The sequence below is a fragment of the Ranitomeya variabilis genome, chromosome 2 (genome assembly GCF_051348905.1).
Source record: "Ranitomeya variabilis isolate aRanVar5 chromosome 2, aRanVar5.hap1, whole genome shotgun sequence".
NCBI lineage: Eukaryota > Metazoa > Chordata > Amphibia > Anura > Dendrobatidae > Ranitomeya > Ranitomeya variabilis.
Genome location: NC_135233.1, coordinates 1,107,111,771 through 1,107,128,633, shown reverse-complemented (window position 1 = coordinate 1,107,128,633; position 16,863 = coordinate 1,107,111,771). Strand labels below are relative to the sequence as shown.

Sequence of the window (16,863 nt, the reverse complement as noted above, 5' to 3'; positions counted from 1 at the left end):
ATTATTCTTGGTGTTTTGCAATTATTTCTTTGTTTTTTTCTGTTTCCTTTAGTCATATTGTTGAAAATCATTTGAAGAAACGGTGTCTGACCTTGCTTAAGGTGCAGGCAAAAATTGTGGTCCATTGGGTCTCTGTGGCGCAATCGGTTAGCGCGTTCGGCTGTTAACCGAAAGGTTGGTGGTTCGAGTCCACCCAGGGACGTCGCACCCTTTTGCAGTCCACCCAGAGACGTTGCACAGTTGGAGAAGTTTTTGCATTGGTGCTGAGCATCTCTCTCATGTAAAAGCCATTTTGCTGACTATGTTTTGAATTCACGAGGCAAACTGGAGAAAAACTTTCTGTATGAGATAAGATAAACAAAACTTCCTTCGAGCCGGAATTGAACCAGCGACCTAAGGATTGCTAATTTAGAGCTACAGTCCTCCGCTCTACCAGCTGAGCTATCGAAGGATTGTTTTGGCCACTGTCGAAAGCCTCCTAGGTTTGGCCGTGGGTGCCACGGGCAGATGGTAAAAATGATTCATTCAACTCTGCGAAAAAGGAATCCAATGGTAGCATTGGAGAATGCGGGCATCGATCCCGCTACCTCTCGCATGCTAAGCGAGCGCTCTACCACTTGAGCTAATCCCCCAAACCTGTGAAACTTGACGTCAGTTTCACGTCACACCAGGTCACAATTTTCATATACAGTCACAGATGACATTGCTTTTTTTTTTTTTTTTTTTTTTTTTAAGTGTGGACTCCGTTTTCCCATACTTGAAGAACATTTAAGGAGTCCACAACGTGATTGGTGACCTACAAATACAGTCGAGCAACTTTCTAGCAAACCCTTTCTATGCACATGGAGAATCAAACCGGGGACAGTGAAAAAACTTGCATAGTTTGTAGAAAAAAGTTGTGATGTAGCACAATCCCAAGGAGAACCGTTGAACTTTTATGGGTTGGTTTGTTTATCGAAAATGCTGAGAGGTCGTGAAGGCCTCCTGGTCTTTTTTTTTCCTCCTTTCTGTGGTTGCTAAACTGTAAGAAGAGAGTAGAGCATGAGCCTTAACACAAAACATTAAAAGAGAATAAATGCAACACCAATGGTGAAAAGCAAGACATGCGTTGGCCGGGAATCGAACCCGGGTCAACTGCTTGGAAGGCAGCTATGCTCACCACTATACCACCAACGCTTTCGGAAGTGTACGTTTTTTTGACATTTTCTGCAATAACACTAAACTTTCTGTTGACAGAAGCATTTGGATGCAATGTAATGATGAAAAGTATAAAACACAACCTTTTAGCAGAGGATGGTTTCGATCCATCGACCTCTGGGTTATGGGCCCAGCACGCTTCCGCTGCGCCACTCTGCTCGTAGTGTTGGATGCTTAGAGTCGAAGTCTAATTACTGTCTGCCTTCTGGTCTGTGTCGTGTAATTTATCAGCCATTTCTTATCTGTTGGCAACTAGATTATTCTTGGTGTTTTGCAATTATTTCTTTGTTTTTTTCTGTTTCCTTTAGTCATATTGTTGAAAATCATTTGAAGAAACGGTGTCTGACCTTGCTTAAGGTGCAGGCAAAAATTGTGGTCCATTGGGTCTCTGTGGCGCAATCGGTTAGCGCGTTCGGCTGTTAACCGAAAGGTTGGTGGTTCGAGTCCACCCAGGGACGTCGCACCCTTTTGCAGTCCACCCAGAGACGTTGCACAGTTGGAGAAGTTTTTGCATTGGTGCTGAGCATCTCTCTCATGTAAAAGCCATTTTGCTGACTATGTTTTGAATTCACGAGGCAAACTGGAGAAAAACTTTCTGTATGAGATAAGATAAACAAAACTTCCTTCGAGCCGGAATTGAACCAGCGACCTAAGGATTGCTAATTTAGAGCTACAGTCCTCCGCTCTACCAGCTGAGCTATCGAAGGATTGTTTTGGCCACTGTCGAAAGCCTCCTAGGTTTGGCCGTGGGTGCCACGGGCAGATGGTAAAAATGATTCATTCAACTCTGCGAAAAAGGAATCCAATGGTAGCATTGGAGAATGCGGGCATCGATCCCGCTACCTCTCGCATGCTAAGCGAGCGCTCTACCACTTGAGCTAATCCCCCAAACCTGTGAAACTTGACGTCAGTTTCACGTCACACCAGGTCACAATTTTCATATACAGTCACAGATGACATTGCTTTTTTTTTTTTTTTTTTTTTTTTTAAGTGTGGACTCCGTTTTCCCATACTTGAAGAACATTTAAGGAGTCCACAACGTGATTGGTGACCTACAAATACAGTCGAGCAACTTTCTAGCAAACCCTTTCTATGCACATGGAGAATCAAACCGGGGACAGTGAAAAAACTTGCATAGTTTGTAGAAAAAAGTTGTGATGTAGCACAATCCCAAGGAGAACCGTTGAACTTTTATGGGTTGGTTTGTTTATCGAAAATGCTGAGAGGTCGTGAAGGCCTCCTGGTCTTTTTTTTTCCTCCTTTCTGTGGTTGCTAAACTGTAAGAAGAGAGTAGAGCATGAGCCTTAACACAAAACATTAAAAGAGAATAAATGCAACACCAATGGTGAAAAGCAAGACATGCGTTGGCCGGGAATCGAACCCGGGTCAACTGCTTGGAAGGCAGCTATGCTCACCACTATACCACCAACGCTTTCGGAAGTGTACGTTTTTTTGACATTTTCTGCAATAACACTAAACTTTCTGTTGACAGAAGCATTTGGATGCAATGTAATGATGAAAAGTATAAAACACAACCTTTTAGCAGAGGATGGTTTCGATCCATCGACCTCTGGGTTATGGGCCCAGCACGCTTCCGCTGCGCCACTCTGCTCGTAGTGTTGGATGCTTAGAGTCGAAGTCTAATTACTGTCTGCCTTCTGGTCTGTGTCGTGTAATTTATCAGCCATTTCTTATCTGTTGGCAACTAGATTATTCTTGGTGTTTTGCAATTATTTCTTTGTTTTTTTCTGTTTCCTTTAGTCATATTGTTGAAAATCATTTGAAGAAACGGTGTCTGACCTTGCTTAAGGTGCAGGCAAAAATTGTGGTCCATTGGGTCTCTGTGGCGCAATCGGTTAGCGCGTTCGGCTGTTAACCGAAAGGTTGGTGGTTCGAGTCCACCCAGGGACGTCGCACCCTTTTGCAGTCCACCCAGAGACGTTGCACAGTTGGAGAAGTTTTTGCATTGGTGCTGAGCATCTCTCTCATGTAAAAGCCATTTTGCTGACTATGTTTTGAATTCACGAGGCAAACTGGAGAAAAACTTTCTGTATGAGATAAGATAAACAAAACTTCCTTCGAGCCGGAATTGAACCAGCGACCTAAGGATTGCTAATTTAGAGCTACAGTCCTCCGCTCTACCAGCTGAGCTATCGAAGGATTGTTTTGGCCACTGTCGAAAGCCTCCTAGGTTTGGCCGTGGGTGCCACGGGCAGATGGTAAAAATGATTCATTCAACTCTGCGAAAAAGGAATCCAATGGTAGCATTGGAGAATGCGGGCATCGATCCCGCTACCTCTCGCATGCTAAGCGAGCGCTCTACCACTTGAGCTAATCCCCCAAACCTGTGAAACTTGACGTCAGTTTCACGTCACACCAGGTCACAATTTTCATATACAGTCACAGATGACATTGCTTTTTTTTTTTTTTTTTTTTTTTTAAGTGTGGACTCCGTTTTCCCATACTTGAAGAACATTTAAGGAGTCCACAACGTGATTGGTGACCTACAAATACAGTCGAGCAACTTTCTAGCAAACCCTTTCTATGCACATGGAGAATCAAACCGGGGACAGTGAAAAAACTTGCATAGTTTGTAGAAAAAAGTTGTGATGTAGCACAATCCCAAGGAGAACCGTTGAACTTTTATGGGTTGGTTTGTTTATCGAAAATGCTGAGAGGTCGTGAAGGCCTCCTGGTCTTTTTTTTTCCTCCTTTCTGTGGTTGCTAAACTGTAAGAAGAGAGTAGAGCATGAGCCTTAACACAAAACATTAAAAGAGAATAAATGCAACACCAATGGTGAAAAGCAAGACATGCGTTGGCCGGGAATCGAACCCGGGTCAACTGCTTGGAAGGCAGCTATGCTCACCACTATACCACCAACGCTTTCGGAAGTGTACGTTTTTTTGACATTTTCTGCAATAACACTAAACTTTCTGTTGACAGAAGCATTTGGATGCAATGTAATGATGAAAAGTATAAAACACAACCTTTTAGCAGAGGATGGTTTCGATCCATCGACCTCTGGGTTATGGGCCCAGCACGCTTCCGCTGCGCCACTCTGCTCGTAGTGTTGGATGCTTAGAGTCGAAGTCTAATTACTGTCTGCCTTCTGGTCTGTGTCGTGTAATTTATCAGCCATTTCTTATCTGTTGGCAACTAGATTATTCTTGGTGTTTTGCAATTATTTCTTTGTTTTTTTCTGTTTCCTTTAGTCATATTGTTGAAAATCATTTGAAGAAACGGTGTCTGACCTTGCTTAAGGTGCAGGCAAAAATTGTGGTCCATTGGGTCTCTGTGGCGCAATCGGTTAGCGCGTTCGGCTGTTAACCGAAAGGTTGGTGGTTCGAGTCCACCCAGGGACATCGCACCCTTTTGCAGTCCACCCAGAGACGTTGCACAGTTGGAGAAGTTTTTGCATTGGTGCTGAGCATCTCTCTCATGTAAAAGCCATTTTGCTGACTATGTTTTGAATTCACGAGGCAAACTGGAGAAAAACTTTCTGTATGAGATAAGATAAACAAAACTTCCTTCGAGCCGGAATTGAACCAGCGACCTAAGGATTGCTAATTTAGAGCTACAGTCCTCCGCTCTACCAGCTGAGCTATCGAAGGATTGTTTTGGCCACTGTCGAAAGCCTCCTAGGTTTGGCCGTGGGTGCCACGGGCAGATGGTAAAAATGATTCATTCAACTCTGCGAAAAAGGAATCCAATGGTAGCATTGGAGAATGCGGGCATCGATCCCGCTACCTCTCGCATGCTAAGCGAGCGCTCTACCACTTGAGCTAATCCCCCAAACCTGTGAAACTTGACGTCAGTTTCACGTCACACCAGGTCACAATTTTCATATACAGTCACAGATGACATTGCTTTTTTTTTTTTTTTTTTTTTAAGTGTGGACTCCGTTTTCCCATACTTGAAGAACATTTAAGGAGTCCACAACGTGATTGGTGACCTACAAATACAGTCGAGCAACTTTCTAGCAAACCCTTTCTATGCACATGGAGAATCAAACCGGGGACAGTGAAAAAACTTGCATAGTTTGTAGAAAAAAGTTGTGATGTAGCACAATCCCAAGGAGAACCGTTGAACTTTTATGGGTTGGTTTGTTTATCGAAAATGCTGAGAGGTCGTGAAGGCCTCCTGGTCTTTTTTTTTCCTCCTTTCTGTGGTTGCTAAACTGTAAGAAGAGAGTAGAGCATGAGCCTTAACACAAAACATTAAAAGAGAATAAATGCAACACCAATGGTGAAAAGCAAGACATGCGTTGGCCGGGAATCGAACCCGGGTCAACTGCTTGGAAGGCAGCTATGCTCACCACTATACCACCAACGCTTTCGGAAGTGTACGTTTTTTTGACATTTTCTGCAATAACACTAAACTTTCTGTTGACAGAAGCATTTGGATGCAATGTAATGATGAAAAGTATAAAACACAACCTTTTAGCAGAGGATGGTTTCGATCCATCGACCTCTGGGTTATGGGCCCAGCACGCTTCCGCTGCGCCACTCTGCTCGTAGTGTTGGATGCTTAGAGTCGAAGTCTAATTACTGTCTGCCTTCTGGTCTGTGTCGTGTAATTTATCAGCCATTTCTTATCTGTTGGCAACTAGATTATTCTTGGTGTTTTGCAATTATTTCTTTGTTTTTTTCTGTTTCCTTTAGTCATATTGTTGAAAATCATTTGAAGAAACGGTGTCTGACCTTGCTTAAGGTGCAGGCAAAAATTGTGGTCCATTGGGTCTCTGTGGCGCAATCGGTTAGCGCGTTCGGCTGTTAACCGAAAGGTTGGTGGTTCGAGTCCACCCAGGGACGTCGCACCCTTTTGCAGTCCACCCAGAGACGTTGCACAGTTGGAGAAGTTTTTGCATTGGTGCTGAGCATCTCTCTCATGTAAAAGCCATTTTGCTGACTATGTTTTGAATTCACGAGGCAAACTGGAGAAAAACTTTCTGTATGAGATAAGATAAACAAAACTTCCTTCGAGCCGGAATTGAACCAGCGACCTAAGGATTGCTAATTTAGAGCTACAGTCCTCCGCTCTACCAGCTGAGCTATCGAAGGATTGTTTTGGCCACTGTCGAAAGCCTCCTAGGTTTGGCCGTGGGTGCCACGGGCAGATGGTAAAAATGATTCATTCAACTCTGCGAAAAAGGAATCCAATGGTAGCATTGGAGAATGCGGGCATCGATCCCGCTACCTCTCGCATGCTAAGCGAGCGCTCTACCACTTGAGCTAATCCCCCAAACCTGTGAAACTTGACGTCAGTTTCACGTCACACCAGGTCACAATTTTCATATACAGTCACAGATGACATTGCTTTTTTTTTTTTTTTTTTTTTTTTTTTAAGTGTGGACTCCGTTTTCCCATACTTGAAGAACATTTAAGGAGTCCACAACGTGATTGGTGACCTACAAATACAGTCGAGCAACTTTCTAGCAAACCCTTTCTATGCACATGGAGAATCAAACCGGGGACAGTGAAAAAACTTGCATAGTTTGTAGAAAAAAGTTGTGATGTAGCACAATCCCAAGGAGAACCGTTGAACTTTTATGGGTTGGTTTGTTTATCGAAAATGCTGAGAGGTCGTGAAGGCCTCCTGGTCTTTTTTTTTCCTCCTTTCTGTGGTTGCTAAACTGTAAGAAGAGAGTAGAGCATGAGCCTTAACACAAAACATTAAAAGAGAATAAATGCAACACCAATGGTGAAAAGCAAGACATGCGTTGGCCGGGAATCGAACCCGGGTCAACTGCTTGGAAGGCAGCTATGCTCACCACTATACCACCAACGCTTTCGGAAGTGTACGTTTTTTTGACATTTTCTGCAATAACACTAAACTTTCTGTTGACAGAAGCATTTGGATGCAATGTAATGATGAAAAGTATAAAACACAACCTTTTAGCAGAGGATGGTTTCGATCCATCGACCTCTGGGTTATGGGCCCAGCACGCTTCCGCTGCGCCACTCTGCTCGTAGTGTTGGATGCTTAGAGTCGAAGTCTAATTACTGTCTGCCTTCTGGTCTGTGTCGTGTAATTTATCAGCCATTTCTTATCTGTTGGCAACTAGATTATTCTTGGTGTTTTGCAATTATTTCTTTGTTTTTTTCTGTTTCCTTTAGTCATATTGTTGAAAATCATTTGAAGAAACGGTGTCTGACCTTGCTTAAGGTGCAGGCAAAAATTGTGGTCCATTGGGTCTCTGTGGCGCAATCGGTTAGCGCGTTCGGCTGTTAACCGAAAGGTTGGTGGTTCGAGTCCACCCAGGGACGTCGCACCCTTTTGCAGTCCACCCAGAGACGTTGCACAGTTGGAGAAGTTTTTGCATTGGTGCTGAGCATCTCTCTCATGTAAAAGCCATTTTGCTGACTATGTTTTGAATTCACGAGGCAAACTGGAGAAAAACTTTCTGTATGAGATAAGATAAACAAAACTTCCTTCGAGCCGGAATTGAACCAGCGACCTAAGGATTGCTAATTTAGAGCTACAGTCCTCCGCTCTACCAGCTGAGCTATCGAAGGATTGTTTTGGCCACTGTCGAAAGCCTCCTAGGTTTGGCCGTGGGTGCCACGGGCAGATGGTAAAAATGATTCATTCAACTCTGCGAAAAAGGAATCCAATGGTAGCATTGGAGAATGCGGGCATCGATCCCGCTACCTCTCGCATGCTAAGCGAGCGCTCTACCACTTGAGCTAATCCCCCAAACCTGTGAAACTTGACGTCAGTTTCACGTCACACCAGGTCACAATTTTCATATACAGTCACAGATGACATTGCTTTTTTTTTTTTTTTTTTTTTTTTTTAAGTGTGGACTCCGTTTTCCCATACTTGAAGAACATTTAAGGAGTCCACAACGTGATTGGTGACCTACAAATACAGTCGAGCAACTTTCTAGCAAACCCTTTCTATGCACATGGAGAATCAAACCGGGGACAGTGAAAAAACTTGCATAGTTTGTAGAAAAAAGTTGTGATGTAGCACAATCCCAAGGAGAACCGTTGAACTTTTATGGGTTGGTTTGTTTATCGAAAATGCTGAGAGGTCGTGAAGGCCTCCTGGTCTTTTTTTTTCCTCCTTTCTGTGGTTGCTAAACTGTAAGAAGAGAGTAGAGCATGAGCCTTAACACAAAACATTAAAAGAGAATAAATGCAACACCAATGGTGAAAAGCAAGACATGCGTTGGCCGGGAATCGAACCCGGGTCAACTGCTTGGAAGGCAGCTATGCTCACCACTATACCACCAACGCTTTCGGAAGTGTACGTTTTTTTGACATTTTCTGCAATAACACTAAACTTTCTGTTGACAGAAGCATTTGGATGCAATGTAATGATGAAAAGTATAAAACACAACCTTTTAGCAGAGGATGGTTTCGATCCATCGACCTCTGGGTTATGGGCCCAGCACGCTTCCGCTGCGCCACTCTGCTCGTAGTGTTGGATGCTTAGAGTCGAAGTCTAATTACTGTCTGCCTTCTGGTCTGTGTCGTGTAATTTATCAGCCATTTCTTATCTGTTGGCAACTAGATTATTCTTGGTGTTTTGCAATTATTTCTTTGTTTTTTTCTGTTTCCTTTAGTCATATTGTTGAAAATCATTTGAAGAAACGGTGTCTGACCTTGCTTAAGGTGCAGGCAAAAATTGTGGTCCATTGGGTCTCTGTGGCGCAATCGGTTAGCGCGTTCGGCTGTTAACCGAAAGGTTGGTGGTTCGAGTCCACCCAGGGACGTCGCACCCTTTTGCAGTCCACCCAGAGACGTTGCACAGTTGGAGAAGTTTTTGCATTGGTGCTGAGCATCTCTCTCATGTAAAAGCCATTTTGCTGACTATGTTTTGAATTCACGAGGCAAACTGGAGAAAAACTTTCTGTATGAGATAAGATAAACAAAACTTCCTTCGAGCCGGAATTGAACCAGCGACCTAAGGATTGCTAATTTAGAGCTACAGTCCTCCGCTCTACCAGCTGAGCTATCGAAGGATTGTTTTGGCCACTGTCGAAAGCCTCCTAGGTTTGGCCGTGGGTGCCACGGGCAGATGGTAAAAATGATTCATTCAACTCTGCGAAAAAGGAATCCAATGGTAGCATTGGAGAATGCGGGCATCGATCCCGCTACCTCTCGCATGCTAAGCGAGCGCTCTACCACTTGAGCTAATCCCCCAAACCTGTGAAACTTGACGTCAGTTTCACGTCACACCAGGTCACAATTTTCATATACAGTCACAGATGACATTGCTTTTTTTTTTTTTTTTTTTTTTTTAAGTGTGGACTCCGTTTTCCCATACTTGAAGAACATTTAAGGAGTCCACAACGTGATTGGTGACCTACAAATACAGTCGAGCAACTTTCTAGCAAACCCTTTCTATGCACATGGAGAATCAAACCGGGGACAGTGAAAAAACTTGCATAGTTTGTAGAAAAAAGTTGTGATGTAGCACAATCCCAAGGAGAACCGTTGAACTTTTATGGGTTGGTTTGTTTATCGAAAATGCTGAGAGGTCGTGAAGGCCTCCTGGTCTTTTTTTTTCCTCCTTTCTGTGGTTGCTAAACTGTAAGAAGAGAGTAGAGCATGAGCCTTAACACAAAACATTAAAAGAGAATAAATGCAACACCAATGGTGAAAAGCAAGACATGCGTTGGCCGGGAATCGAACCCGGGTCAACTGCTTGGAAGGCAGCTATGCTCACCACTATACCACCAACGCTTTCGGAAGTGTACGTTTTTTTGACATTTTCTGCAATAACACTAAACTTTCTGTTGACAGAAGCATTTGGATGCAATGTAATGATGAAAAGTATAAAACACAACCTTTTAGCAGAGGATGGTTTCGATCCATCGACCTCTGGGTTATGGGCCCAGCACGCTTCCGCTGCGCCACTCTGCTCGTAGTGTTGGATGCTTAGAGTCGAAGTCTAATTACTGTCTGCCTTCTGGTCTGTGTCGTGTAATTTATCAGCCATTTCTTATCTGTTGGCAACTAGATTATTCTTGGTGTTTTGCAATTATTTCTTTGTTTTTTTCTGTTTCCTTTAGTCATATTGTTGAAAATCATTTGAAGAAACGGTGTCTGACCTTGCTTAAGGTGCAGGCAAAAATTGTGGTCCATTGGGTCTCTGTGGCGCAATCGGTTAGCGCGTTCGGCTGTTAACCGAAAGGTTGGTGGTTCGAGTCCACCCAGGGACGTCGCACCCTTTTGCAGTCCACCCAGAGACGTTGCACAGTTGGAGAAGTTTTTGCATTGGTGCTGAGCATCTCTCTCATGTAAAAGCCATTTTGCTGACTATGTTTTGAATTCACGAGGCAAACTGGAGAAAAACTTTCTGTATGAGATAAGATAAACAAAACTTCCTTCGAGCCGGAATTGAACCAGCGACCTAAGGATTGCTAATTTAGAGCTACAGTCCTCCGCTCTACCAGCTGAGCTATCGAAGGATTGTTTTGGCCACTGTCGAAAGCCTCCTAGGTTTGGCCGTGGGTGCCACGGGCAGATGGTAAAAATGATTCATTCAACTCTGCGAAAAAGGAATCCAATGGTAGCATTGGAGAATGCGGGCATCGATCCCGCTACCTCTCGCATGCTAAGCGAGCGCTCTACCACTTGAGCTAATCCCCCAAACCTGTGAAACTTGACGTCAGTTTCACGTCACACCAGGTCACAATTTTCATATACAGTCACAGATGACATTGCTTTTTTTTTTTTTTTTTTTTTTTTAAGTGTGGACTCCGTTTTCCCATACTTGAAGAACATTTAAGGAGTCCACAACGTGATTGGTGACCTACAAATACAGTCGAGCAACTTTCTAGCAAACCCTTTCTATGCACATGGAGAATCAAACCGGGGACAGTGAAAAAACTTGCATAGTTTGTAGAAAAAAGTTGTGATGTAGCACAATCCCAAGGAGAACCGTTGAACTTTTATGGGTTGGTTTGTTTATCGAAAATGCTGAGAGGTCGTGAAGGCCTCCTGGTCTTTTTTTTTCCTCCTTTCTGTGGTTGCTAAACTGTAAGAAGAGAGTAGAGCATGAGCCTTAACACAAAACATTAAAAGAGAATAAATGCAACACCAATGGTGAAAAGCAAGACATGCGTTGGCCGGGAATCGAACCCGGGTCAACTGCTTGGAAGGCAGCTATGCTCACCACTATACCACCAACGCTTTCGGAAGTGTACGTTTTTTTGACATTTTCTGCAATAACACTAAACTTTCTGTTGACAGAAGCATTTGGATGCAATGTAATGATGAAAAGTATAAAACACAACCTTTTAGCAGAGGATGGTTTCGATCCATCGACCTCTGGGTTATGGGCCCAGCACGCTTCCGCTGCGCCACTCTGCTCGTAGTGTTGGATGCTTAGAGTCGAAGTCTAATTACTGTCTGCCTTCTGGTCTGTGTCGTGTAATTTATCAGCCATTTCTTATCTGTTGGCAACTAGATTATTCTTGGTGTTTTGCAATTATTTCTTTGTTTTTTTCTGTTTCCTTTAGTCATATTGTTGAAAATCATTTGAAGAAACGGTGTCTGACCTTGCTTAAGGTGCAGGCAAAAATTGTGGTCCATTGGGTCTCTGTGGCGCAATCGGTTAGCGCGTTCGGCTGTTAACCGAAAGGTTGGTGGTTCGAGTCCACCCAGGGACGTCGCACCCTTTTGCAGTCCACCCAGAGACGTTGCACAGTTGGAGAAGTTTTTGCATTGGTGCTGAGCATCTCTCTCATGTAAAAGCCATTTTGCTGACTATGTTTTGAATTCACGAGGCAAACTGGAGAAAAACTTTCTGTATGAGATAAGATAAACAAAACTTCCTTCGAGCCGGAATTGAACCAGCGACCTAAGGATTGCTAATTTAGAGCTACAGTCCTCCGCTCTACCAGCTGAGCTATCGAAGGATTGTTTTGGCCACTGTCGAAAGCCTCCTAGGTTTGGCCGTGGGTGCCACGGGCAGATGGTAAAAATGATTCATTCAACTCTGCGAAAAAGGAATCCAATGGTAGCATTGGAGAATGCGGGCATCGATCCCGCTACCTCTCGCATGCTAAGCGAGCGCTCTACCACTTGAGCTAATCCCCCAAACCTGTGAAACTTGACGTCAGTTTCACGTCACACCAGGTCACAATTTTCATATACAGTCACAGATGACATTGCTTTTTTTTTTTTTTTTTTTTTTTTAAGTGTGGACTCCGTTTTCCCATACTTGAAGAACATTTAAGGAGTCCACAACGTGATTGGTGACCTACAAATACAGTCGAGCAACTTTCTAGCAAACCCTTTCTATGCACATGGAGAATCAAACCGGGGACAGTGAAAAAACTTGCATAGTTTGTAGAAAAAAGTTGTGATGTAGCACAATCCCAAGGAGAACCGTTGAACTTTTATGGGTTGGTTTGTTTATCGAAAATGCTGAGAGGTCGTGAAGGCCTCCTGGTCTTTTTTTTTCCTCCTTTCTGTGGTTGCTAAACTGTAAGAAGAGAGTAGAGCATGAGCCTTAACACAAAACATTAAAAGAGAATAAATGCAACACCAATGGTGAAAAGCAAGACATGCGTTGGCCGGGAATCGAACCCGGGTCAACTGCTTGGAAGGCAGCTATGCTCACCACTATACCACCAACGCTTTCGGAAGTGTACGTTTTTTTGACATTTTCTGCAATAACACTAAACTTTCTGTTGACAGAAGCATTTGGATGCAATGTAATGATGAAAAGTATAAAACACAACCTTTTAGCAGAGGATGGTTTCGATCCATCGACCTCTGGGTTATGGGCCCAGCACGCTTCCGCTGCGCCACTCTGCTCGTAGTGTTGGATGCTTAGAGTCGAAGTCTAATTACTGTCTGCCTTCTGGTCTGTGTCGTGTAATTTATCAGCCATTTCTTATCTGTTGGCAACTAGATTATTCTTGGTGTTTTGCAATTATTTCTTTGTTTTTTTCTGTTTCCTTTAGTCATATTGTTGAAAATCATTTGAAGAAACGGTGTCTGACCTTGCTTAAGGTGCAGGCAAAAATTGTGGTCCATTGGGTCTCTGTGGCGCAATCGGTTAGCGCGTTCGGCTGTTAACCGAAAGGTTGGTGGTTCGAGTCCACCCAGGGACGTCGCACCCTTTTGCAGTCCACCCAGAGACGTTGCACAGTTGGAGAAGTTTTTGCATTGGTGCTGAGCATCTCTCTCATGTAAAAGCCATTTTGCTGACTATGTTTTGAATTCACGAGGCAAACTGGAGAAAAACTTTCTGTATGAGATAAACAAAACTTCCTTCGAGCCGGAATTGAACCAGCGACCTAAGGATTGCTAATTTAGAGCTACAGTCCTCCGCTCTACCAGCTGAGCTATCGAAGGATTGTTTTGGCCACTGTCGAAAGCCTCCTAGGTTTGGCCGTGGGTGCCACGGGCAGATGGTAAAAATGATTCATTCAACTCTGCGAAAAAGGAATCCAATGGTAGCATTGGAGAATGCGGGCATCGATCCCGCTACCTCTCGCATGCTAAGCGAGCGCTCTACCACTTGAGCTAATCCCCCAAACCTGTGAAACTTGACGTCAGTTTCACGTCACACCAGGTCACAATTTTCATATACAGTCACAGATGACATTGCTTTTTTTTTTTTTTTTTTTTTAAGTGTGGACTCCGTTTTCCCATACTTGAAGAACATTTAAGGAGTCCACAACGTGATTGGTGACCTACAAATACAGTCGAGCAACTTTCTAGCAAACCCTTTCTATGCACATGGAGAATCAAACCGGGGACAGTGAAAAAACTTGCATAGTTTGTAGAAAAAAGTTGTGATGTAGCACAATCCCAAGGAGAACCGTTGAACTTTTATGGGTTGGTTTGTTTATCGAAAATGCTGAGAGGTCGTGAAGGCCTCCTGGTCTTTTTTTTTCCTCCTTTCTGTGGTTGCTAAACTGTAAGAAGAGAGTAGAGCATGAGCCTTAACACAAAACATTAAAAGAGAATAAATGCAACACCAATGGTGAAAAGCAAGACATGCGTTGGCCGGGAATCGAACCCGGGTCAACTGCTTGGAAGGCAGCTATGCTCACCACTATACCACCAACGCTTTCGGAAGTGTACGTTTTTTTGACATTTTCTGCAATAACACTAAACTTTCTGTTGACAGAAGCATTTGGATGCAATGTAATGATGAAAAGTATAAAACACAACCTTTTAGCAGAGGATGGTTTCGATCCATCGACCTCTGGGTTATGGGCCCAGCACGCTTCCGCTGCGCCACTCTGCTCGTAGTGTTGGATGCTTAGAGTCGAAGTCTAATTACTGTCTGCCTTCTGGTCTGTGTCGTGTAATTTATCAGCCATTTCTTATCTGTTGGCAACTAGATTATTCTTGGTGTTTTGCAATTATTTCTTTGTTTTTTTCTGTTTCCTTTAGTCATATTGTTGAAAATCATTTGAAGAAACGGTGTCTGACCTTGCTTAAGGTGCAGGCAAAAATTGTGGTCCATTGGGTCTCTGTGGCGCAATCGGTTAGCGCGTTCGGCTGTTAACCGAAAGGTTGGTGGTTCGAGTCCACCCAGGGACGTCGCACCCTTTTGCAGTCCACCCAGAGACGTTGCACAGTTGGAGAAGTTTTTGCATTGGTGCTGAGCATCTCTCTCATGTAAAAGCCATTTTGCTGACTATGTTTTGAATTCACGAGGCAAACTGGAGAAAAACTTTCTGTATGAGATAAGATAAACAAAACTTCCTTCGAGCCGGAATTGAACCAGCGACCTAAGGATTGCTAATTTAGAGCTACAGTCCTCCGCTCTACCAGCTGAGCTATCGAAGGATTGTTTTGGCCACTGTCGAAAGCCTCCTAGGTTTGGCCGTGGGTGCCACGGGCAGATGGTAAAAATGATTCATTCAACTCTGCGAAAAAGGAATCCAATGGTAGCATTGGAGAATGCGGGCATCGATCCCGCTACCTCTCGCATGCTAAGCGAGCGCTCTACCACTTGAGCTAATCCCCCAAACCTGTGAAACTTGACGTCAGTTTCACGTCACACCAGGTCACAATTTTCATATACAGTCACAGATGACATTGCTTTTTTTTTTTTTTTTTTTTTAAGTGTGGACTCCGTTTTCCCATACTTGAAGAACATTTAAGGAGTCCACAACGTGATTGGTGACCTACAAATACAGTCGAGCAACTTTCTAGCAAACCCTTTCTATGCACATGGAGAATCAAACCGGGGACAGTGAAAAAACTTGCATAGTTTGTAGAAAAAAGTTGTGATGTAGCACAATCCCAAGGAGAACCGTTGAACTTTTATGGGTTGGTTTGTTTATCGAAAATGCTGAGAGGTCGTGAAGGCCTCCTGGTCTTTTTTTTTCCTCCTTTCTGTGGTTGCTAAACTGTAAGAAGAGAGTAGAGCATGAGCCTTAACACAAAACATTAAAAGAGAATAAATGCAACACCAATGGTGAAAAGCAAGACATGTGTTGGCCGGGAATCGAACCCGGGTCAACTGCTTGGAAGGCAGCTATGCTCACCACTATACCACCAACGCTTTCGGAAGTGTACGTTTTTTTGACATTTTCTGCAATAACACTAAACTTTCTGTTGACAGAAGCATTTGGATGCAATGTAATGATGAAAAGTATAAAACACAACCTTTTAGCAGAGGATGGTTTCGATCCATCGACCTCTGGGTTATGGGCCCAGCACGCTTCCGCTGCGCCACTCTGCTCGTAGTGTTGGATGCTTAGAGTCGAAGTCTAATTACTGTCTGCCTTCTGGTCTGTGTCGTGTAATTTATCAGCCATTTCTTATCTGTTGGCAACTAGATTATTCTTGGTGTTTTGCAATTATTTCTTTGTTTTTTTCTGTTTCCTTTAGTCATATTGTTGAAAATCATTTGAAGAAACGGTGTCTGACCTTGCTTAAGGTGCAGGCAAAAATTGTGGTCCATTGGGTCTCTGTGGCGCAATCGGTTAGCGCGTTCGGCTGTTAACCGAAAGGTTGGTGGTTCGAGTCCACCCAGGGACGTCGCACCCTTTTGCAGTCCACCCAGAGACGTTGCACAGTTGGAGAAGTTTTTGCATTGGTGCTGAGCATCTCTCTCATGTAAAAGCCATTTTGCTGACTATGTTTTGAATTCACGAGGCAAACTGGAGAAAAACTTTCTGTATGAGATAAGATAAACAAAACTTCCTTCGAGCCGGAATTGAACCAGCGACCTAAGGATTGCTAATTTAGAGCTACAGTCCTCCGCTCTACCAGCTGAGCTATCGAAGGATTGTTTTGGCCACTGTCGAAAGCCTCCTAGGTTTGGCCGTGGGTGCCACGGGCAGATGGTAAAAATGATTCATTCAACTCTGCGAAAAAGGAATCCAATGGTAGCATTGGAGAATGCGGGCATCGATCCCGCTACCTCTCGCATGCTAAGCGAGCGCTCTACCACTTGAGCTAATCCCCCAAACCTGTGAAACTTGACGTCAGTTTCACGTCACACCAGGTCACAATTTTCATATACAGTCACAGATGACATTGCTTTTTTTTTTTTTTTTTTTTTAAGTGTGGACTCCGTTTTCCCATACTTGAAGAACATTTAAGGAGTCCACAACGTGATTGGTGACCTACAAATACAGTCGAGCAACTTTCTAGCAAACCCTTTCTATGCACATGGAGAATCAAACCGGGGACAGTGAAAAAACTTGCATAGTTTGTAGAAAAAAGTTGTGA

General features: G+C 43.6%; 46 non-coding genes across 46 annotated transcripts; 12 read left to right on the top strand and 34 right to left on the bottom strand.

Moving 5' to 3' along the window:
• Window positions 1-128: 128 nt before the first annotated feature.
• On the top strand, window positions 129-202 carry TRNAN-GUU (transfer RNA asparagine (anticodon GUU)). Its single transcript has one exon. It is a non-coding gene; the product is annotated as a tRNA-Asn (tRNA).
• Window positions 203-365: 163 nt separating this feature from the next.
• Window positions 366-451, bottom strand: TRNAY-GUA (transfer RNA tyrosine (anticodon GUA)). The gene is given in 2 exon segments: window positions 366-401; window positions 415-451. It is a non-coding gene; the product is annotated as a tRNA-Tyr (tRNA).
• Window positions 452-559: 108 nt separating this feature from the next.
• TRNAA-AGC (transfer RNA alanine (anticodon AGC)) lies at window positions 560-632 on the bottom strand. Its single transcript has one exon. It is a non-coding gene; the product is annotated as a tRNA-Ala (tRNA).
• Window positions 633-1,104: 472 nt separating this feature from the next.
• TRNAG-UCC (transfer RNA glycine (anticodon UCC)) lies at window positions 1,105-1,176 on the bottom strand. The gene has a single exon. It is a non-coding gene; the product is annotated as a tRNA-Gly (tRNA).
• Window positions 1,177-1,581: 405 nt separating this feature from the next.
• TRNAN-GUU (transfer RNA asparagine (anticodon GUU)) lies at window positions 1,582-1,655 on the top strand. The gene has a single exon. It is a non-coding gene; the product is annotated as a tRNA-Asn (tRNA).
• A 163-nt stretch (window positions 1,656-1,818) lies between these two features.
• On the bottom strand, window positions 1,819-1,904 carry TRNAY-GUA (transfer RNA tyrosine (anticodon GUA)). The gene is given in 2 exon segments: window positions 1,819-1,854; window positions 1,868-1,904. It is a non-coding gene; the product is annotated as a tRNA-Tyr (tRNA).
• Window positions 1,905-2,012: 108 nt separating this feature from the next.
• TRNAA-AGC (transfer RNA alanine (anticodon AGC)) lies at window positions 2,013-2,085 on the bottom strand. The gene has a single exon. It is a non-coding gene; the product is annotated as a tRNA-Ala (tRNA).
• Window positions 2,086-2,557: 472 nt separating this feature from the next.
• On the bottom strand, window positions 2,558-2,629 carry TRNAG-UCC (transfer RNA glycine (anticodon UCC)). The gene has a single exon. It is a non-coding gene; the product is annotated as a tRNA-Gly (tRNA).
• Window positions 2,630-3,034: 405 nt separating this feature from the next.
• Window positions 3,035-3,108, top strand: TRNAN-GUU (transfer RNA asparagine (anticodon GUU)). The gene has a single exon. It is a non-coding gene; the product is annotated as a tRNA-Asn (tRNA).
• A 163-nt stretch (window positions 3,109-3,271) lies between these two features.
• TRNAY-GUA (transfer RNA tyrosine (anticodon GUA)) lies at window positions 3,272-3,357 on the bottom strand. Its single transcript is given in 2 exon segments — window positions 3,272-3,307; window positions 3,321-3,357. It is a non-coding gene; the product is annotated as a tRNA-Tyr (tRNA).
• Window positions 3,358-3,465: 108 nt separating this feature from the next.
• Window positions 3,466-3,538, bottom strand: TRNAA-AGC (transfer RNA alanine (anticodon AGC)). Its single transcript has one exon. It is a non-coding gene; the product is annotated as a tRNA-Ala (tRNA).
• A 471-nt stretch (window positions 3,539-4,009) lies between these two features.
• On the bottom strand, window positions 4,010-4,081 carry TRNAG-UCC (transfer RNA glycine (anticodon UCC)). The gene has a single exon. It is a non-coding gene; the product is annotated as a tRNA-Gly (tRNA).
• Window positions 4,082-4,486: 405 nt separating this feature from the next.
• Window positions 4,487-4,560, top strand: TRNAN-GUU (transfer RNA asparagine (anticodon GUU)). Its single transcript has one exon. It is a non-coding gene; the product is annotated as a tRNA-Asn (tRNA).
• A 163-nt stretch (window positions 4,561-4,723) lies between these two features.
• TRNAY-GUA (transfer RNA tyrosine (anticodon GUA)) lies at window positions 4,724-4,809 on the bottom strand. Its single transcript is given in 2 exon segments — window positions 4,724-4,759; window positions 4,773-4,809. It is a non-coding gene; the product is annotated as a tRNA-Tyr (tRNA).
• A 108-nt stretch (window positions 4,810-4,917) lies between these two features.
• Window positions 4,918-4,990, bottom strand: TRNAA-AGC (transfer RNA alanine (anticodon AGC)). The gene has a single exon. It is a non-coding gene; the product is annotated as a tRNA-Ala (tRNA).
• Window positions 4,991-5,458: 468 nt separating this feature from the next.
• TRNAG-UCC (transfer RNA glycine (anticodon UCC)) lies at window positions 5,459-5,530 on the bottom strand. Its single transcript has one exon. It is a non-coding gene; the product is annotated as a tRNA-Gly (tRNA).
• Window positions 5,531-5,935: 405 nt separating this feature from the next.
• TRNAN-GUU (transfer RNA asparagine (anticodon GUU)) lies at window positions 5,936-6,009 on the top strand. The gene has a single exon. It is a non-coding gene; the product is annotated as a tRNA-Asn (tRNA).
• Window positions 6,010-6,172: 163 nt separating this feature from the next.
• Window positions 6,173-6,258, bottom strand: TRNAY-GUA (transfer RNA tyrosine (anticodon GUA)). Its single transcript is given in 2 exon segments — window positions 6,173-6,208; window positions 6,222-6,258. It is a non-coding gene; the product is annotated as a tRNA-Tyr (tRNA).
• A 108-nt stretch (window positions 6,259-6,366) lies between these two features.
• TRNAA-AGC (transfer RNA alanine (anticodon AGC)) lies at window positions 6,367-6,439 on the bottom strand. Its single transcript has one exon. It is a non-coding gene; the product is annotated as a tRNA-Ala (tRNA).
• A 474-nt stretch (window positions 6,440-6,913) lies between these two features.
• Window positions 6,914-6,985, bottom strand: TRNAG-UCC (transfer RNA glycine (anticodon UCC)). The gene has a single exon. It is a non-coding gene; the product is annotated as a tRNA-Gly (tRNA).
• A 405-nt stretch (window positions 6,986-7,390) lies between these two features.
• TRNAN-GUU (transfer RNA asparagine (anticodon GUU)) lies at window positions 7,391-7,464 on the top strand. The gene has a single exon. It is a non-coding gene; the product is annotated as a tRNA-Asn (tRNA).
• A 163-nt stretch (window positions 7,465-7,627) lies between these two features.
• On the bottom strand, window positions 7,628-7,713 carry TRNAY-GUA (transfer RNA tyrosine (anticodon GUA)). Its single transcript is given in 2 exon segments — window positions 7,628-7,663; window positions 7,677-7,713. It is a non-coding gene; the product is annotated as a tRNA-Tyr (tRNA).
• A 108-nt stretch (window positions 7,714-7,821) lies between these two features.
• On the bottom strand, window positions 7,822-7,894 carry TRNAA-AGC (transfer RNA alanine (anticodon AGC)). Its single transcript has one exon. It is a non-coding gene; the product is annotated as a tRNA-Ala (tRNA).
• A 473-nt stretch (window positions 7,895-8,367) lies between these two features.
• TRNAG-UCC (transfer RNA glycine (anticodon UCC)) lies at window positions 8,368-8,439 on the bottom strand. Its single transcript has one exon. It is a non-coding gene; the product is annotated as a tRNA-Gly (tRNA).
• Window positions 8,440-8,844: 405 nt separating this feature from the next.
• TRNAN-GUU (transfer RNA asparagine (anticodon GUU)) lies at window positions 8,845-8,918 on the top strand. The gene has a single exon. It is a non-coding gene; the product is annotated as a tRNA-Asn (tRNA).
• Window positions 8,919-9,081: 163 nt separating this feature from the next.
• On the bottom strand, window positions 9,082-9,167 carry TRNAY-GUA (transfer RNA tyrosine (anticodon GUA)). The gene is given in 2 exon segments: window positions 9,082-9,117; window positions 9,131-9,167. It is a non-coding gene; the product is annotated as a tRNA-Tyr (tRNA).
• A 108-nt stretch (window positions 9,168-9,275) lies between these two features.
• TRNAA-AGC (transfer RNA alanine (anticodon AGC)) lies at window positions 9,276-9,348 on the bottom strand. Its single transcript has one exon. It is a non-coding gene; the product is annotated as a tRNA-Ala (tRNA).
• A 471-nt stretch (window positions 9,349-9,819) lies between these two features.
• On the bottom strand, window positions 9,820-9,891 carry TRNAG-UCC (transfer RNA glycine (anticodon UCC)). Its single transcript has one exon. It is a non-coding gene; the product is annotated as a tRNA-Gly (tRNA).
• Window positions 9,892-10,296: 405 nt separating this feature from the next.
• On the top strand, window positions 10,297-10,370 carry TRNAN-GUU (transfer RNA asparagine (anticodon GUU)). The gene has a single exon. It is a non-coding gene; the product is annotated as a tRNA-Asn (tRNA).
• A 163-nt stretch (window positions 10,371-10,533) lies between these two features.
• On the bottom strand, window positions 10,534-10,619 carry TRNAY-GUA (transfer RNA tyrosine (anticodon GUA)). Its single transcript is given in 2 exon segments — window positions 10,534-10,569; window positions 10,583-10,619. It is a non-coding gene; the product is annotated as a tRNA-Tyr (tRNA).
• A 108-nt stretch (window positions 10,620-10,727) lies between these two features.
• Window positions 10,728-10,800, bottom strand: TRNAA-AGC (transfer RNA alanine (anticodon AGC)). The gene has a single exon. It is a non-coding gene; the product is annotated as a tRNA-Ala (tRNA).
• A 471-nt stretch (window positions 10,801-11,271) lies between these two features.
• On the bottom strand, window positions 11,272-11,343 carry TRNAG-UCC (transfer RNA glycine (anticodon UCC)). Its single transcript has one exon. It is a non-coding gene; the product is annotated as a tRNA-Gly (tRNA).
• A 405-nt stretch (window positions 11,344-11,748) lies between these two features.
• On the top strand, window positions 11,749-11,822 carry TRNAN-GUU (transfer RNA asparagine (anticodon GUU)). Its single transcript has one exon. It is a non-coding gene; the product is annotated as a tRNA-Asn (tRNA).
• A 163-nt stretch (window positions 11,823-11,985) lies between these two features.
• On the bottom strand, window positions 11,986-12,071 carry TRNAY-GUA (transfer RNA tyrosine (anticodon GUA)). The gene is given in 2 exon segments: window positions 11,986-12,021; window positions 12,035-12,071. It is a non-coding gene; the product is annotated as a tRNA-Tyr (tRNA).
• A 108-nt stretch (window positions 12,072-12,179) lies between these two features.
• Window positions 12,180-12,252, bottom strand: TRNAA-AGC (transfer RNA alanine (anticodon AGC)). Its single transcript has one exon. It is a non-coding gene; the product is annotated as a tRNA-Ala (tRNA).
• A 471-nt stretch (window positions 12,253-12,723) lies between these two features.
• On the bottom strand, window positions 12,724-12,795 carry TRNAG-UCC (transfer RNA glycine (anticodon UCC)). The gene has a single exon. It is a non-coding gene; the product is annotated as a tRNA-Gly (tRNA).
• Window positions 12,796-13,200: 405 nt separating this feature from the next.
• Window positions 13,201-13,274, top strand: TRNAN-GUU (transfer RNA asparagine (anticodon GUU)). The gene has a single exon. It is a non-coding gene; the product is annotated as a tRNA-Asn (tRNA).
• A 158-nt stretch (window positions 13,275-13,432) lies between these two features.
• On the bottom strand, window positions 13,433-13,518 carry TRNAY-GUA (transfer RNA tyrosine (anticodon GUA)). Its single transcript is given in 2 exon segments — window positions 13,433-13,468; window positions 13,482-13,518. It is a non-coding gene; the product is annotated as a tRNA-Tyr (tRNA).
• Window positions 13,519-13,626: 108 nt separating this feature from the next.
• Window positions 13,627-13,699, bottom strand: TRNAA-AGC (transfer RNA alanine (anticodon AGC)). The gene has a single exon. It is a non-coding gene; the product is annotated as a tRNA-Ala (tRNA).
• A 468-nt stretch (window positions 13,700-14,167) lies between these two features.
• TRNAG-UCC (transfer RNA glycine (anticodon UCC)) lies at window positions 14,168-14,239 on the bottom strand. The gene has a single exon. It is a non-coding gene; the product is annotated as a tRNA-Gly (tRNA).
• Window positions 14,240-14,644: 405 nt separating this feature from the next.
• Window positions 14,645-14,718, top strand: TRNAN-GUU (transfer RNA asparagine (anticodon GUU)). The gene has a single exon. It is a non-coding gene; the product is annotated as a tRNA-Asn (tRNA).
• A 163-nt stretch (window positions 14,719-14,881) lies between these two features.
• TRNAY-GUA (transfer RNA tyrosine (anticodon GUA)) lies at window positions 14,882-14,967 on the bottom strand. Its single transcript is given in 2 exon segments — window positions 14,882-14,917; window positions 14,931-14,967. It is a non-coding gene; the product is annotated as a tRNA-Tyr (tRNA).
• Window positions 14,968-15,075: 108 nt separating this feature from the next.
• On the bottom strand, window positions 15,076-15,148 carry TRNAA-AGC (transfer RNA alanine (anticodon AGC)). The gene has a single exon. It is a non-coding gene; the product is annotated as a tRNA-Ala (tRNA).
• Window positions 15,149-16,093: 945 nt separating this feature from the next.
• Window positions 16,094-16,167, top strand: TRNAN-GUU (transfer RNA asparagine (anticodon GUU)). Its single transcript has one exon. It is a non-coding gene; the product is annotated as a tRNA-Asn (tRNA).
• Window positions 16,168-16,330: 163 nt separating this feature from the next.
• Window positions 16,331-16,416, bottom strand: TRNAY-GUA (transfer RNA tyrosine (anticodon GUA)). Its single transcript is given in 2 exon segments — window positions 16,331-16,366; window positions 16,380-16,416. It is a non-coding gene; the product is annotated as a tRNA-Tyr (tRNA).
• Window positions 16,417-16,524: 108 nt separating this feature from the next.
• On the bottom strand, window positions 16,525-16,597 carry TRNAA-AGC (transfer RNA alanine (anticodon AGC)). The gene has a single exon. It is a non-coding gene; the product is annotated as a tRNA-Ala (tRNA).
• Window positions 16,598-16,863: the final 266 nt, after the last annotated feature.